Source organism: Acipenser ruthenus, chromosome 32 (genome assembly GCF_902713425.1).
Source record: "Acipenser ruthenus chromosome 32, fAciRut3.2 maternal haplotype, whole genome shotgun sequence".
Classification (NCBI taxonomy): domain Eukaryota; kingdom Metazoa; phylum Chordata; class Actinopteri; order Acipenseriformes; family Acipenseridae; genus Acipenser; species Acipenser ruthenus.
In genome coordinates this window covers 7,297,947-7,313,950 of record NC_081220.1, presented here as the reverse complement: position 1 = coordinate 7,313,950, position 16,004 = coordinate 7,297,947, and the positions used below count along the sequence as shown (strand labels likewise).

The 16,004-nt window shown below is 39.8% G+C and overlaps 16 non-coding genes across 16 annotated transcripts; 7 read left to right on the top strand and 9 right to left on the bottom strand.

Moving 5' to 3' along the window:
- The first annotated feature begins 1,348 nt into the window (after positions 1-1,348).
- On the top strand, positions 1,349-1,430 carry trnas-uga (transfer RNA serine (anticodon UGA)). Its single transcript has one exon. It is a non-coding gene; the product is annotated as a tRNA-Ser (tRNA).
- A 488-nt stretch (positions 1,431-1,918) lies between these two features.
- trnal-cag (transfer RNA leucine (anticodon CAG)) lies at positions 1,919-2,000 on the bottom strand. The gene has a single exon. It is a non-coding gene; the product is annotated as a tRNA-Leu (tRNA).
- Positions 2,001-2,677: 677 nt separating this feature from the next.
- Positions 2,678-2,893, bottom strand: LOC131703361 (small nucleolar RNA U3). Its single transcript, XR_009309827.1, has one exon. It is a non-coding gene; the product is annotated as a small nucleolar RNA U3 (small nucleolar RNA).
- Positions 2,894-5,048: 2,155 nt separating this feature from the next.
- On the top strand, positions 5,049-5,129 carry trnas-aga (transfer RNA serine (anticodon AGA)). Its single transcript has one exon. It is a non-coding gene; the product is annotated as a tRNA-Ser (tRNA).
- Positions 5,130-5,284: 155 nt separating this feature from the next.
- trnai-aau (transfer RNA isoleucine (anticodon AAU)) lies at positions 5,285-5,358 on the bottom strand. The gene has a single exon. It is a non-coding gene; the product is annotated as a tRNA-Ile (tRNA).
- Positions 5,359-5,656: 298 nt separating this feature from the next.
- On the bottom strand, positions 5,657-5,738 carry trnal-cag (transfer RNA leucine (anticodon CAG)). The gene has a single exon. It is a non-coding gene; the product is annotated as a tRNA-Leu (tRNA).
- A 679-nt stretch (positions 5,739-6,417) lies between these two features.
- Positions 6,418-6,632, bottom strand: LOC131703454 (small nucleolar RNA U3). Its single transcript, XR_009309910.1, has one exon. It is a non-coding gene; the product is annotated as a small nucleolar RNA U3 (small nucleolar RNA).
- A 2,449-nt stretch (positions 6,633-9,081) lies between these two features.
- trnan-guu (transfer RNA asparagine (anticodon GUU)) lies at positions 9,082-9,155 on the top strand. The gene has a single exon. It is a non-coding gene; the product is annotated as a tRNA-Asn (tRNA).
- A 134-nt stretch (positions 9,156-9,289) lies between these two features.
- On the bottom strand, positions 9,290-9,362 carry trnaf-gaa (transfer RNA phenylalanine (anticodon GAA)). The gene has a single exon. It is a non-coding gene; the product is annotated as a tRNA-Phe (tRNA).
- Positions 9,363-10,664: 1,302 nt separating this feature from the next.
- LOC131703468 (small nucleolar RNA U3) lies at positions 10,665-10,877 on the bottom strand. The gene has a single exon (XR_009309924.1). It is a non-coding gene; the product is annotated as a small nucleolar RNA U3 (small nucleolar RNA).
- Positions 10,878-11,014: 137 nt separating this feature from the next.
- trnav-uac (transfer RNA valine (anticodon UAC)) lies at positions 11,015-11,087 on the top strand. The gene has a single exon. It is a non-coding gene; the product is annotated as a tRNA-Val (tRNA).
- A 628-nt stretch (positions 11,088-11,715) lies between these two features.
- trnaw-cca (transfer RNA tryptophan (anticodon CCA)) lies at positions 11,716-11,787 on the top strand. The gene has a single exon. It is a non-coding gene; the product is annotated as a tRNA-Trp (tRNA).
- Positions 11,788-13,394: 1,607 nt separating this feature from the next.
- trnan-guu (transfer RNA asparagine (anticodon GUU)) lies at positions 13,395-13,468 on the top strand. The gene has a single exon. It is a non-coding gene; the product is annotated as a tRNA-Asn (tRNA).
- A 135-nt stretch (positions 13,469-13,603) lies between these two features.
- Positions 13,604-13,676, bottom strand: trnaf-gaa (transfer RNA phenylalanine (anticodon GAA)). Its single transcript has one exon. It is a non-coding gene; the product is annotated as a tRNA-Phe (tRNA).
- Positions 13,677-14,979: 1,303 nt separating this feature from the next.
- On the bottom strand, positions 14,980-15,192 carry LOC131703467 (small nucleolar RNA U3). The gene has a single exon (XR_009309923.1). It is a non-coding gene; the product is annotated as a small nucleolar RNA U3 (small nucleolar RNA).
- A 137-nt stretch (positions 15,193-15,329) lies between these two features.
- trnav-uac (transfer RNA valine (anticodon UAC)) lies at positions 15,330-15,402 on the top strand. Its single transcript has one exon. It is a non-coding gene; the product is annotated as a tRNA-Val (tRNA).
- Positions 15,403-16,004: the final 602 nt, after the last annotated feature.

The following is a 16,004-nucleotide window of genomic DNA, read 5'->3' as shown; positions in this document are numbered from 1 at the left end:
CAGCCACTGTAAAATATCAGAAATTATCGCGATCGCTAAAACCCAGCCCATCACAGATGCATCATGGGAACAAAGAACAGTCGTTTGAAATTGAATACGAATATATTCAATATTTGACCAAAAAAGAGGGGATATGGCAGGAAGACAAGTAAGAGAATAATCTTTTTTTATTGTATTTTCTTAATTAAACAGGAAATAGGAAACTTTTTTTTTTTCTCAGCGTCTTTTCTGTGTTTTCAACGTGTTGTGTTGTCAGGATACCGTACACACTTAACTCGCTCAGTCAAAAATAGATTTTTTGAAGCTTAACTATTTAATTTATTTTTTTGTAATATTTTTAAAAATTCTCCCAATTTGGAATATCCAATTGTTTTTTTTTATGGCGCTGCTGCAGCTTCCCGTATCGACTCGGGAGAACGAAGACTCATCATGCGCATCCTCTGAAACAAACGCCGTCAGCCACCCTCCTCTTGTCACACTGCAACAGCAAAGCCAGCCGCACCTGGCTGTAGCGGTGTTTGAGGAAACGCAGTTCTGCCCACAACTCGCAGGAGACCGGTCGCCACAGGAGTTGCTGGAGCTTGTTGAGACAATGATTACCAAGCTGACCTAAACCCTCCCAACCCGGGTGGCACTCTGCCAACTGTGCGCCGCCCCCTCGGCGTTCCTGTCGGCGATGGCATAGTCTGGATTGGAACCAGCGATCTCCAGGCTATAAGGCACACCTTGCAATTCAGATGAAGCGCCTCAGCTGGATGCGCCACGCTCCCCCCAACAATTCAGCAATTCAGTAGGCTACGTTTGACCCGTTCAGTTAATCAGTGCAGTGTTTTTCACTAGTTTTCTGTTAGGTTATCATCTGTTTTCTTTCTCAGTATTAGCCGTGATTTCCTGGAAAATGTGACAGTGGCGACCTGCAAGTTTGGTCCATCCATAATTAAATACTCTACTGCAGTTACTGCTTGCTCTTAAATATAACTCTATTTAATGTATTGCAGCTGCTCTTATTTAAACTGCCTTTACATTGATTTCCACATTCCATTTTGCACTCGTTATTCGTCCGATTTGATCTCCATTCTGCTTCCAAGCTGATGGCTGGGAAGCCTATTGTTTCTGTTAGGATTAAATAGCTACGTATTTTGAAATAAAGATGTATTCATTATTATGAACGTTAACAGAAAGTATATTGTATTTACTTTTCCCATGTGTGCTTGCCTTGTACAAATCTGACAGTTTCAACAAAGGCATTTGACTTGGGTTCATTAGTTAGCCTATACTGCCATCTACAGCATTACTGCGGGAGCCGTTTACTTCTTTTGGATATTTTCACAATTAACCGTGCGAGCATGTAGTCGTGGCCGAGTGGTTAAGGCGATGGACTTGAAATCCATTGGGGTTTCCCCGCGCAGGTTCGAATCCTGCCGACTACATAAGCTTTGTTTTTAATTGATTGTATGTGTTCATTGTTAATACATGTTTAAAGCACAGGAAGTCTGAAATATTACTGGTTGTACTTCATATCGCTTCGGTTCATTTTGTTAAAGAATGTTCATTTTGGGGATCAAACCCGCAACCTTGGCGTTATTAGCACCATGCTCTAACCAACTGAGCTAACCGGCCACACACTCAAAACTTGATACTAGAACCCGAGGAAAATAAGTCCTGCGGACATTATGATTGTTCTACCAAGATGTTCTCATGTTAAACTGAACAATAACACATTCAAAGTATTGGAAAGGCATAATTAGAGGCCTCGTCATAATGAGGCAGTTTAACAGTGTGAAGGATGTGGTGAGGTGCAGGCTTGCGGTGACTTTCTCTCATTTAACGACCTTGTGATTTGAATACTAACAAGAAAAACAAATCAAATTACCAAGCATTCGGTGGACGTTTTAAGAAATAAATGAACAAAAAGGTTTGTCAGAAGTGGGATTCGAACCCACGCCTCCAGAGAGACTGCGACCTGAACGCAGCGCCTTAGACCGCTCGGCCATCCTGACTTACACCGACGATTTTGCACAACACTGCAGTACACTGTTGAACCTCCAATGTCTGACGCTACAGTAAATCACCTGGTGTGTGCGTGAACTTATTCTTTTTCTGTTTATATTAAGGAGGGCGACCTGTTTCGTCGCATTCTATATGGGATCACAAGGACACTCCTCTTACAGACAGAAAATTTACGGCAAACAGAGCGATCGCTTCACGGTTAGAAACAAATCAGAACAGTCTGTTAGCAAATTAACTTCATGAAAAAAACACACAGGACTTACATAAATGTTACAGATATTTTCGTAGACACAAAAGTTGTAACATAATTGAGTACATTTGTAAACTATCCGCCAGTAACAGACATTATCTCACATTATCTCTAGTTTCAAACGCATTATCACAGGCGGCACAATTACGACATGGAAAAAATCCAGTATATTTGTCCAGTACACCGAGATCTCTCGAACGTTTCAATGAGTCAGCCCTTAATAAACACACTTCGTGTTCATTTCTGTGTATATGACATTGTCTATACACAATACCTGCCATGTAAGCCTATTGGTATCAAACCGATCACAATTAATGTGATCCGTGTTTTCAGTCAGAATGATAGTTTTAATCAATCGTCGAAAAAGCAGCAGTGCTTTGCAACTGTAGTTCGTCTTGCGTACCTTTAGGAAAGATATCCACTCAGAACGTGTCCGCTTCCTCCAGCCCCCTAAGGAACACTGGAGGGGTCATCAATAACAGGGAGCAGTTGGCCAAAAAACAACACTCACTGCCTCCTTCACGCTCAAAAGTGAACACTCTCACTCTTCCTCGTGGATAGCGAGTCCAAACACTTTAAAAACGCATTTCGCTAGCAAATCGCTATAGAAATGATCTCTGAAAGTATTGTTTTATGGGCAAGTGGCCGACCGTCTCCCTCCAACTCTGAGTGGCACCGGCAGCTGTGCCGCTGAGAAATTAACAGGGAGCTTTCATATAATGCAATTGCTGTTGCCCAGTGAGGTGTTACAACAACATTTCAAACTCATTCCAAACTGCAGGCGGTTAAAAGCTTAATTGGGTTCAAGTTTCTCGTATGATTTAAAAAGTAGGAGCCAGTTGCCTCATTTCAATTGTCTGCCTTCCTCCTTTGCACTGTGAAGTCTATCAAATTTGTGCTTAAAATCTGAATACGATTCCCATTTGAATCGTGTATATTTGGTTTCCATTTTAGCAATATGCATACACACTGTTCTGTTGAGCTCCCAGGGTGTTATCTAATAAAACACCATAATCGGTTAGCACGATCGGCTGTTAATCGAAATTTTGGTGTTTCAAGCCCACGCAGAGATGATGCTTTTTGCATTTCTTTATCGCATTAGAAAATGGCACTATAATACGTTTTTATTTCCTCCAATTACACTAAAGAAAAAATGTGCTGTTTTTTTAATTCAAAAAATTAATTAAGAACAAATAACGCTAGTCGTGCTGTATACAAAAACCCGGTATCGAAGCAGGGACCGTTACAGTCTAACGCTCTCCCAACTGAGCTATTTCAGCTTGACGCGATGTTGCTATCGAGACAGCATTCTTTTCGTCACTCGCCTTTTTGTCAAGCCAGTAAACCTGCATGTAATGAGAAACGTTCAACAGTTCGGAAACACCACAATAGAATCCAATGCCTTTGCAAATGTGTTTCCAAACTGTTAGTTTTTCTCCCAAATGCGGTTTCTCAAAAAATGGTTTTGCCTACTTTTTATTATTATTATTACTTTTTCCAGAGTAAGACCAAAAGGCAAACATCCAGGAAATAGTTAAACACTGCTACAGCGCTTGAACTGTCTCAGCAAACGTTTAGCTCTAAAACGTGTACATTAAAAGTCTATTAACATCTTTAACACAATCATCTGTGTTCCAATAGCGGTTAATCCACATGGTGATCAATAAAGTGAATGCTGGCTTTGTTCACATATTAGCAAGACGTTTTCACGATTCACGCATATTCTGAACAAGCACACTAGAATATGGTAATGAAAGGAAAGGAAAATAACTGCTTTATTGGCTCTGGTCTTGTATCGTCACCTTGATTACTGTCCGTAAGAAAGTGGCATTAATCAAAAACCTAATTATGTAAGGTTCCCAATGCGCAAATACGCAGCATACTTAAACTTCTTCACAATCTTAAATCTTCCCACATGAATGTCAAATACGTACTGACAAGTACGGCCCTTTCCCAGTGTAACACTCTGCTGTGTTTGAACAGCAACGATGGCTTGGATATGATGTATTAAACCACGATACTATTGTTCCCACTTTCTTTATTACTACCAAATGTGCTTTTCGCGTCAGCCCGTGTGGCCTAATGGATAAGACACTGGCTTTCTAAGCCATGGATTGTGGTTTCGAGTCCCATCTGGGGTGTGATTTTGTTATAGGACGCTGTGTGGTCCAGTGGTTAAAGATAAAGGGCTTTTAACCAGGAGGTCCCCCGGTACAAATCCCACCTCAGCCACTGACTCATTGTGTGACCCTGAGCAAGTCACTTAACCTCCTTGTGCTCCGTTTTTCGGGTGAGATGTAAATGTAAGTGACTCTACAGCTGATGCATAGTTCACACACCCTAGTCTCTGTAAGTTGCCATGTGTATAATAAAAACGAACATAATTATGGTATGTTTTATTAGCATGAGATACTTTGTAGATCTTGTTATCTGCTAAGTCCGCTCACGCTAGCCAGAACGTGCTCGAGTGCTCTGGCAACAGCCATGAAGCAAGTCAATTTTTCAGTTCAATTAAATAACTACTTTGTTTTTGTGGATGGGGGTGTTTCTTGAAAAGATCAGTTAAATAGCTACGTATTTTGAAATAAAGATGTATTCATTATTATGAACGTTAACAAAAATTATATTTTATTTACATTTCCCACGTGTGCTTGCATTGTACAAATCTGACAGTTTCAACAAAGACATTTGACTTCGGTTCATTAGTTAGCCTATACTGCCATCTACAGCATTACTACGGGTTTCGTTTACTTCTTTTGGATATTTTCACAAATAATCGTGCGAGCATGTAGTCGTGGCCGGTGGTTAAGGCGATGGACTAGAAATCCATTGGGGTTTCCCCGCGCAGGTTCGAATCCTGCCGACTACGTAAGCTTTGTTTTTAATTGATTGTATGTGCTCATTGTTAATACATGTTTAAAGCTCAGGAAGTCTGAAATATTACTGGTTGTACTTCATATCGCTTCGGTTCATTTTGTTAAAGAATGTTACAAATGCTGTGGTTTCTTTAAAGAAGAAAAGCCGTGGCCCGTACGGGGATCGAACCCGCGACCTTGGCGTTATTAGCACCACGCTCTAACCAACTGAGCTAACCGGCCACACACTCAAAACTTGATACTAGAACCCGAGGAAAATAAGTCCTGCGGACATTATGATTGTTCTACCAAGATGTTCTCATGTTAAACTGAACAAAAACACATTCAAAGTATTGGAAAGGCATAATTAGAAGCCTCGTCATAATGAGGCAGTTTAACATTGTGAAGGATGTGGTGAGGTGCAGGCTTGCGGTGACTTTCTCTCATTTAACGACCTTGTGATTTGAATACTAACAAGAAAAACAAATCAAATTACCAAGCATTCGGTGGACGTTTTAAGAAATAAATAAACAAACAGATTTGTCAGAAGTGGGATTCGAACCCACGCCTCCAGAGAGACTGCGACCTGAACGCAGCGCCTTAGACCGCTCGGCCATCCTGACTTACACTGACGACTTTGCACAACACTGCAGTACACTGCTGAACCTCCAATGTCTGACGCTACAGTAAATCACCTGGGGGGGTGTGAACTTATTCTTTATCTGTTTATATTAAGGAGGGCGACCTGTTTCGTCGCATTCTATATGGGATCACAAGGACACTCCTCTTACAGACAGAAAATATACGGCAAACAGAGCGATCGCTTCACGGTTAGAAACAAATCAGAACAGTCTGTTAGCAAATTAACTTCATGAAAAAAAACACACAGGCATTACATAAATGTTACAGATATGTTTCGTAGACACAAAAGTTGTAACATAATTGAGTACATTTGTAAACTATCCGCCAGTAACAGACATTATCTCACATTATCTCTAGTTTCAAACGCATTATCACAGGCGGCACAATTACGACATGGAAAAAATCCAGTATATTTGTCTAGTACACCTAGATCTCTCGAATATTAAAATGAGTCAGCCCTTAAAAAAACACTGTCCGTGTTCATTTCTATGTATATGACATTGCCTATACACAATACCTGTCATGTAAGCCTATTGGTATAAAACCGATCACAATTAATGTGATCCGTGTTTTCAGTCAGATTGATAGTTTTAATCAATCATCGAAAAAGCAGCAGTGCTTTGCAACTGTAGTTCGTCTTGCGTACCTTTTGGTAAGATACCCACTCAGAACGTGTCCGCTTCCTCCAGCCCCCTAAGGAACACTGGAGCGGTCATCAATAACAGGGAGCAGTTGGCCAAAAAAAAACAAACACTCGCTGTCTCCTTCACGCTAAAAAACGAACACTCTCACTCTTCCTCGTGGATAGCGAGTCCAAACACTTTAAAAACGCATTTCGCTAGCATTATATATAAAGTTTATTAAAAAAAAGTCTGAAATATTACTGGTTGTACTTCATATTGCTTCAGTTCATTTTGTTAAAGAATGTTCATTTTGGCACCATTACAAATGATGTGGTTTCTTTAAAGAAGAAAAGCCGTGGCCCGTACGGGGATCGAACCCGCGACCTTGGCGTTATTAGCCAAGGAAACCCGAGGAAAATAAGTCCTGCGGACATTATGATTGTTCTACCAAGTTGTTCTCATGTTAAACTGAACAATAACACATTCAAAGTATTGGAAAGGCATAATTAGAGGCCTGGTCATAATGAGGCAGTTTAACAGTGTGAAGGATGTGGTGAGGTGCAGGCTTGCGGTGACTTTCATGTATTTCATGTCATTAGATGATCAAAGCCCCTTTGTGCCAGTGCGCATTCAGAGGAGACGCGCTGAGAAAATCCGTCATCTGTGTCACTCAGTACTGCCAGCTTTCCCTCGTTGGTGATATATTGGTCAGCATAGCTGCTTTCCAAGTAATTGACCCGAGACGATTCCCAGCCAGTACAACTGTGTTTATGCCCACGTTTCAAATAATAAACATCATAAAAGCAAATTGCATTGTTTTATGTTTTCTTTACTTTTAAGCTGAGAATCAAACACACTTCTGACAACTTCATAGCCCTGCTGACTACGAACAAATATTGAGTCGGCTGTTTCCCTTGACCCTGGTGATACCGAGTGTTTTCCTAGTATCAGCATCGGAATTAGCATGCGTTTGGCATGCTTGCTGTGCACTCTAGCATTGCATAACAAGCATACACTACGGCAGGAATTCGTGGCGCAACGGTAGCGCGTCTGACTCCAGATCAGAAGGTTGCGTGTTCCAATCACGTCGACGTCAAAGCCTTTGTTTCTATTCCACGCCATTTAATTTTGTGATGTGTTTGCAAATACTAGTTTGGAAGAATTTAATGTACAGCAAGTAATAATTGATACCTTTAAGATGAACAGGCATTTAAGAATTAACAACGAAGACATAAAAAGGGACACAACACCAACAGAGTTCAAGCCCATCACCTTAACCACTTGGCCACGACTACTTGGTGCAACGTGCCAAGATCTATAAACACAGACCACATATATCACAGACCAAGAACAAATACACACACACTGTTTTAAATAAAACTGACGAAACCATAATCCCTGGTTAAGGAGGCCAGTGCCTTATCCTTTAGGTGACTTCCAGATGGATAGCAGTCAGCGAGACAATACACGACCAGAGGAATAAATTTGTTGATTTTACTATAAAGATTGTTTCAATGAAATCAACAGCTGATACCAAACTCTTGTCAGCACTCAATACCATTTTAATTTCTTTTTTAAATCGGACTAAAATAGCGTTCCTAACACGATTGTATTTTCTGTTGTAAACAGACTACTTGTTGAAGTCACTGAAAAATACTGTGTGTCCAAACATGTATTTAACTTGATTGTTTTAATATTCCAAATAACATATTACTTTGAAAAACATCTCCGTCGGCCACTGGATCGTGGTCTCAGGCTGGGATACGGACTATTGAGAACAGTATAAACGATCTATGACTGGAAGTAGCTTACATGAGAAATGCTCTCGTTAAACATGCTAGGATGATCGACTTCGGCATTCTCCAACTGCTGTTTACATTTTCTAACAAGTTATGTGAACGAATACAAAGTTTGACCCTTTCCTTGTAAGTGGGGGTAAGCACAAGTTATTTTCAGATGTAATGTCTTTATTTAAGCACAATCAAGTCCTGCGTAGTGCAAATCACATTACTATATTTTTTATATTAGTCAAGTCCTATTGAAAGAGTTCTTAAATAGTTTCAACATTATCAATGATCAATTTGAAATTTGCTTATTGATTTAAACCAGTATGAGATGCACACTCAAAATGTGTCCCCTTCCTTCAACAACCCCCTGACTGAAGATTGGAGTGGTCATCACTAGCAGCCAGCAGGTGCCCGAAAACAACACTCATTGTCAGCTCGGTGCTGAGAAGTGGCAAGCTCTACTTCATTAATATGATACAATGACTGGGCAACAACGAGGTGTTACTTTAACAATACCAACTAACTTGAGACAGCCAAGACGTTGAAGTATACCTTAAGTCTGTCATGTGATGCAATAACAGGTTTTAGCATTTTTGCATTTTCTGCTTGGTCAAACAAGCTCAAGCCACAGCACACAGCGCTGATGCATCGGAACAGAGGTGGATTTTAAAGCGACTGAATCAACGAGCTGAGACTACTTTTTGAAGAAACTGAAAACATACCTCTCGTCGAAAAATGTGCTATTTAGTTAATTTATTTATTTATTGAATTTGCAAATGGCAGACTACATACATGGGAATAAATATAAAAGGCTTGAAGTTTGCTTGCATTGCATACATTTAATTGTGATTACAGACTTTTCTGCCGTGTTGCTTTCTTCTTAGATGTGGTCTCAGGTTCGTTTGAGCCGATTTGTCTCTGTGGCGCAATTGGTTAGCGCGTTCGGCTGTTAACCGAAAGGTTGGTGGTTCAAGCCCACCCAGGGACGATGTTTGTGCATTTCTTAATCACATTAGAAAATGGCACTCTGATACGTTGTTATTTCTTCCAATTAAACAGAACAAAAAAAACCGCTCTATTTTTCAGTTCAAAATAATACAAAACAAAAATAGTCTTGCTATTTGCCGAAACCCGGGATCGAACCAGGGACCTTTAGATCTTCAGTCTAACGCTCTCCCAACTGAGCTATTTCGGCTTGACAAGACTTGCGTTTTTTGTCACCCCAGTAAACCTGTGTATTATGAGAAACGATCAACAGCTCGGCAACACAATAGAATCCGATGCCTTTACAAATGCGTTTCGAAACACTTAAGTTTTCACCCAGATGCGGTTTTCAGCCGAAACGGGGGGATAAAACTGCCTATGATCAAAGTGGGCAGAAAAGTTGCATACTTTGCATACCGTATTGGGAGAAAAGAAAGCGGATCATCAAATTGATCAATGCTAATGTTAAAACAATTTAAGAACACTTTACATAGGCCTTGACTAATATAAAAAATATAGTAATGTGATTTGCATTACGCAGGACTAGATTGAGCTTAAATAAAGACATTACATCTGAAAATAAATTGTGCTTACCCCCACTTACAAGGAAAGTGTCCAACTTTGTATTCGTACTCATAACGTGTTATAACATGTAAACAGCAATTGGAGAATGCCGAGGTCGATCATCCTAGCATGTTAAACGAGGGCATTTCTGATGTAAGCTTCTTCCACTAATAGATCGTTTATACTGTTCTCAAAGGTCCGCATCCCAGCCTGAGACCTCGATCCAGTGGCCGACGGAGATGTTATTCAATTTAATATATTATTTTTAATATTAAAACAAGTTAAATACATGTTTGGACAAAATATTTTTCATTGACTTCAACGAGTAGTCTGTTTACAACCAAATGCAATCTGTGTTAGGAACGCTATTTTAGTCTGAATTAAAATGGAAATTAAAATGGTATTGCGTTCTGACAAGAGTTTGGTATCAGCTGTTGATTTCCTTGAAACAATCTTTTATAGTAAAATGAACACATTTATTCCTTTTAAGAATAAATAAAATTGAACTGTCAGAGGAGGATTTGAACCGACACCTCCACTTGGAGACCAGAACACAGAATTCTTTGGAAAGACAGAGTCCTTAAGTCTAGCGCTGTAGACCACTCGACCATCCTGACAAACTGCGTTCATTACAGCAGAAAACCGCATTATTTATTTCAGCACAGCCTAGGGTTGTCATATCAAGGCCCGATCGGGTTTATTACGCACATACCAACTGTTGCTCCATGAATGATGTAATGACAAGTGTTAAAACAGAAACGGTTTGAAGCCAACCCACAAAAGTAAGACTATTTATTTCAATATCGTTATAACTATAAACGATGCACGCATTTTACAATAGCAATTGCTATATGACAACGACCAAAAAGTAATTTTGTTGCAATACTGTATACAGTGTGAACAGAATCAGATATTGCTCTGTTGCATCGAAGAAACATCTACATTTTGTATTTAAAAAGGACGTCCAACGTGGGGCTCGATCCCAAAAGAGAGCGGAATGTTCATCAATGATCAAGAACAGCTAAAGTGAAATAGCATTCAAGTCCCGCTTCGCGCTCAGAAGAAAACACTGTAACTCCTCGTTATGGTTAGCGAGACCAGACACTAAAAACGCATTTCACTAGAAACAAACTATAGAAATGATCCCTGAAAGTATAGTCTTAACAAATATGTGGGTAAAACAACTTCCCTACTCCCGGCATGATGGTGTCTGATTCGGTTTCCTTTCTAGAATATTTTGTTCATAGTAATGTTAATAATTGCCAATGCGTTTCAAACACAAAACTCACGTTCTGACAAGGTTCCATAGTGTAGTGGTTATCCCGTCTGCTTTACACGCAGAAGGTCCTGGGTTCGATCCCCAGTGGAACCACTTCAGTTTGTTTTTACAATATGACTCCCTGGTCAAGACAAGGTAGTTCTGGGTTTGGCCGATCATTAGATTGCGGATGTAAGGTCTCCGGTCCCATCGTAGAAGCAAGATAGTTTATTCACAAAAAATACATACACTTTTATTTATGTTTCTTTTGTTGGTAAATTAACCCAATACATTATTGCATTCTGTCACGTCATTAGATGATCAAAGCCCCTTTGTGCCAGTGCGCATTCAGAGGAGACGCGCTGAGAAAATCCGTCATCTGTGTCACTCAGTACTGCCAGCTTTCCCTCGTTGGTGATATATTGGTCAGCATAGCTGCTTTCCAAGTAATTGACCCGAGACGATTCCCAGCCAGTACAACTGTGTTTATGCCCACGTTTCAAATAATAAACATTATAAAAACAAATCGCTTTGTTTTATGTTTTCTTTACTTTTAAGCTGAGAATCAAACACACTTCCGACAACTTCATAGCCCTGCAGACTACGAACAAATATTGAGTCGGCTGTTTCCCATGACCCTGGTGATACCGAGTGTTTTCCAAGTATCAGCATCGGACTTAGCATGCCTTTGGCATGCTTGCTGTGCACTCTAGCATTGCATAACAAGCATGCACTACGGCAGGAATTCGTGGCGCAACGGTAGCGCGTCTGACTCCAGATCAGAAGGTTGCGTGTTCAAATCACGTCGAGGTCAAAGCCTTCTTTGTTTCTATTCCACACCATTTAATTTTGTAATGTGTTTGCAAATACTAGTTTGGAAGAATTTAATGTACAGCAAGTAATAATTGATACCTTTAAGCTGAACAGGCATTTAAGAATTAACAACGAAGACATAAAAAGGGACACAACGCCAACAGAGTTCAAGCCCATCACCTTAACCACTTGGCCACGACTACTTGGTGCAACGTGCCAAGATCTATAAACACAGACCACATATATCACAGACCAAGAACAAATACACACACACTGTTTTAAATAAAACTGACGAAACCATAATCCCTGGTTAAGGAGGCCAGTGCCTTATCCTTTAGGTGACTTCCAGATGGATAGCAGTCAGCGAGACAATACACGACCAGAGGAATAAATTTGTTGATTTTACTATAAAGATTGTTTCAATGAAATCAACAGCTGATACCAAACTCTTGTCAGCACTCAATATCATTTTAATTTCTTTTTTAAATCGGACTAAAATAGCGTTCCTAACACGATTGTATTTTCTGTTGTAAACAGACTACTTGTTGAAGTCACTGGAAAATACTGTGTGTACAAACATGTAATTAACTTGATTGTTTTAATATTCCAAATAACATATTACTTTGAAAAACATCTCCGTCGGCCACTGGATCGTGGTCTCAGGCTGGGATACGGACCATTGAGAACAGTATAAACGATCTATGACTGGAAGTAGCTTACATGAGAAATGCTCTCGTTAAACATGCTAGGATGATCGACTTCGGCATTCTCCAACTGCTGTTTACATTTTCTAACAAGTTATGTGAACGAATACAAAGTTTGACCCTTTCCTTGTAAGTGGGGGTAAGCACAAGTTATTTTCAGATGTAATGTCTTTATTTAAGCACAATCAAGTCCTGCGTAGTGCAAATCACATTACTATATTTTTTATATTAGTCAAGTCCTATTGAAAGAGTTCTTAAATAGTTTCAACATTATCAATGATCAATTTGAAATTTGCTTATTGATTTAAACCAGTATGAGATGCACACTCAAAATGTGTCCCCTTCCTTCAACAACCCCCTGACTGAAGATTGGAGTGGTCATCACTAGCAGCCAGCAGGTGCCCGAAAACAACACTCATTGTCAGCTCGGTGCTGAGAAGTGGCAAGCTCTACTTCATTAATATGATACAATGACTGGGCAACAACGAGGTGTTACTTTAACAATACCAACTAACTTGAGACAGCCAAGACGTTGAAGTATACCTTAAGTCTGTCATGTGATGCAATAACAGGTTTTAGCATTTTTGCATTTCCTACTTCGTCAAACAAGCTCAAGCCCAGCACACAGCGCTGATGCATCGGAACAGAGGTGGATTTTAAAGCGACTGAATCAACGAGCTGAGACTACTTTTTGAAGAAACTGAAAACATACCTCTCGTCGAAAAATGTGCTATTTAGTTAATTTATTTATTTATTGAATTTGCAAATGGCAGACTACATACATGGGAATAAATATAAAAGGCTTGAAGTTTGCTTGCATTGCATACATTTAATTGTGATTACAGACTTTTCTGCCGTGTTGCTTTCTTCTTAGATGTGGTCTCAGGTTCGGTTGAGCCGATTTGTCTCTGTGGCGCAATTGGTTAGCGCGTTCGGCTGTTAACCGAAAGGTTGGTGGTTCAAGCCCACCCAGGGACGATGTTTGTGCATTTCTTAATCACATTAGAAAATGGCACTCTGATACGTTGTTATTTCTTCCAATTAAACAGAACAAAAAAAAACCGCTCTATTTTTCAGTTCAAAATAATACAAAACAAAAATAGTCTTGCTATTTGCCGAAACCCGGGATCGAACCAGGGACCTTTAGATCTTCAGTCTAACGCTCTCCCAACTGAGCTATTTCGGCTTGACAAGACTTGCGTTTTTTGTCACCCCAGTAAACCTGTGTATTATGAGAAACGATCAACAGCTCGGCAACACAATAGAATCCGATGCCTTTACAAATGCGTTTCGAAACACTTAAGTTTTCACCCAGATGCGGTTTTCAGCCGAAACGGGGGGATAAAACTGCCTATGATCAAAGTGGGCAGAAAAGTTGCATACTTTGCATACCGTATTGGGAGAAAAGAAAGCGGATCATCAAATTGATCAATGCTAATGTTAAAACAATGTAAGAACACTTTACATAGGCCTTGACTAATATAAAAATATAGTAATGTGATTTGCATTACGCAGGACTAGATTGAGCTTAAATAAAGACATTACATCTGAAAATAAACTGTGCCTACCCCCACTTACAAGGAAAGTGTCCAACTTTGTATTCGTACTCAGAACGTGTTATAACATGTAAACAGCAATTGGAGAATGCCGATGTCGATCATCCTAGCATGTTAAACGAGGGCATTTCTGATGTAAGCTTCTTCCACTAATAGATCGTTTATACTGTTCTCAAAGGTCCGCATCCCAGCCTGAGACCTCGATCCAGTGGCCGACGGAGATGTTATTCAATTTAATATATTATTTTTTAATATTAAAACAAGTTAAATACATGTTTGGACAAAATATTTTTTCATTGACTTCAACGAGTAGTCTGTTTACAACCAAATGCAATCTGTGTTAGGAACGCTATTTTAGTCTGAATTAAAATGGAAATTAAAATGGTATTGCGTTCTGACAAGAGTTTGGTATCAGCTGTTGATTTCCTTGAAACAATCTTTTATAGTAAAATGAACACATTTATTCCTTTTAAGAATAAATAAAATTGAACTGTCAGAGGAGGATTTGAACCGACACCTCCACTTGGAGACCAGAACACAGAATTCTTTGGAAAGACAGAGTCCTTAAGTCTAGCGCTGTAGACCACTCGACCATCCTGACAAACTGCGTTCATTACAGCAGAAAACCGCATTATTTATTTCAGCACAGCCTAGGGTTGTCATATCAAGGCCCGATCGGGTTTATTACGCACATACCAACTGTTGCTCCATGAATGATGTAATGACAAGTGTTAAAACAGAAACGGTTTGAAGCCAACCCACAAAAGTAAGACTATTTATTTCAATATCGTTATAACTATAAACGATGCACGCATTTTACAATAGCAATTGCTATATGACAACGACCAAAAAGTAATTTTGTTGCAATACTGTATACAGTGTGAACAGAATCAGATATTGCTCTGTTGCATCGAAGAAACATCTACATTTTGTATTTAAAAAGGACGTCCAACGTGGGGCTCGATCCCAAAAGAGAGCGGAATGTTCATCAATGATCAAGAACAGCTAAAGTGAAATAGCATTCAAGTCCCGCTTCGCGCTCAGAAGAAAACACTGTAACTCCTCGTTATGGTTAGCGAGACCAGACACTAAAAACGCATTTCACTAGAAACAAACTATAGAAATGATCCCTGAAAGTATAGTCTTAACAAATATGTGGGTAAAACAACTTCCCTACTCCCGGCATGATGGTGTCTGATTCGGTTTCCTTTCTAGAATATTTTGTTCATAGTAATGTTAATAATTGCCAATGCGTTTCAAACACAAAACTCACGTTCTGACAAGGTTCCATAGTGTAGTGGTTATCCCGTCTGCTTTACACGCAGAAGGTCCTGGGTTCGATCCCCAGTGGAACCACTTCAGTTTGTTTTTACAATATGACTCCCTGGTCAAGACAAGGTAGTTCTGGGTTTGGCCGATCATTAGATTGCGGATGTAAGGTCTCCGGTCCCATCGTAGAAGCAAGATAGTTTATTCACAAAAAATACATACACTTTTATTTATGTTTCTTTTGTTGGTAAATTAACCCAATACATTATTGCATTCTGTCACGTCATTAGATGATCAAAGCCCCTTTGTGCCCGTGCGCATTCAGAGGAGACGCGCTGAGAAAATCCGTCATCTGTGTCACTCAGTACTGCCAGCTTTCCCTCGTTGGTGATATATTGGTCAGCATAGCTGCTTTCCAAGTAATTGACCCGAGACGATTCCCAGCCAGTACAACTGTGTTTATGCCCACGTTTCAAATAATAAACATTATAAAAACAAATCGCTTTGTTTTATGTTTTCTTTACTTTTAAGCTGAGAATCAAACACACTTCCGACAACTTCATAGCCCTGCAGACTACGAACAAATATTGAGTCGGCTGTTTCCCATGACCCTGGTGATACCGAGTGTTTTCCAAGTATCAGCATCGGACTTAGCATGCCTTTGGCATGCTTGCTGTGCACTCTAGCAT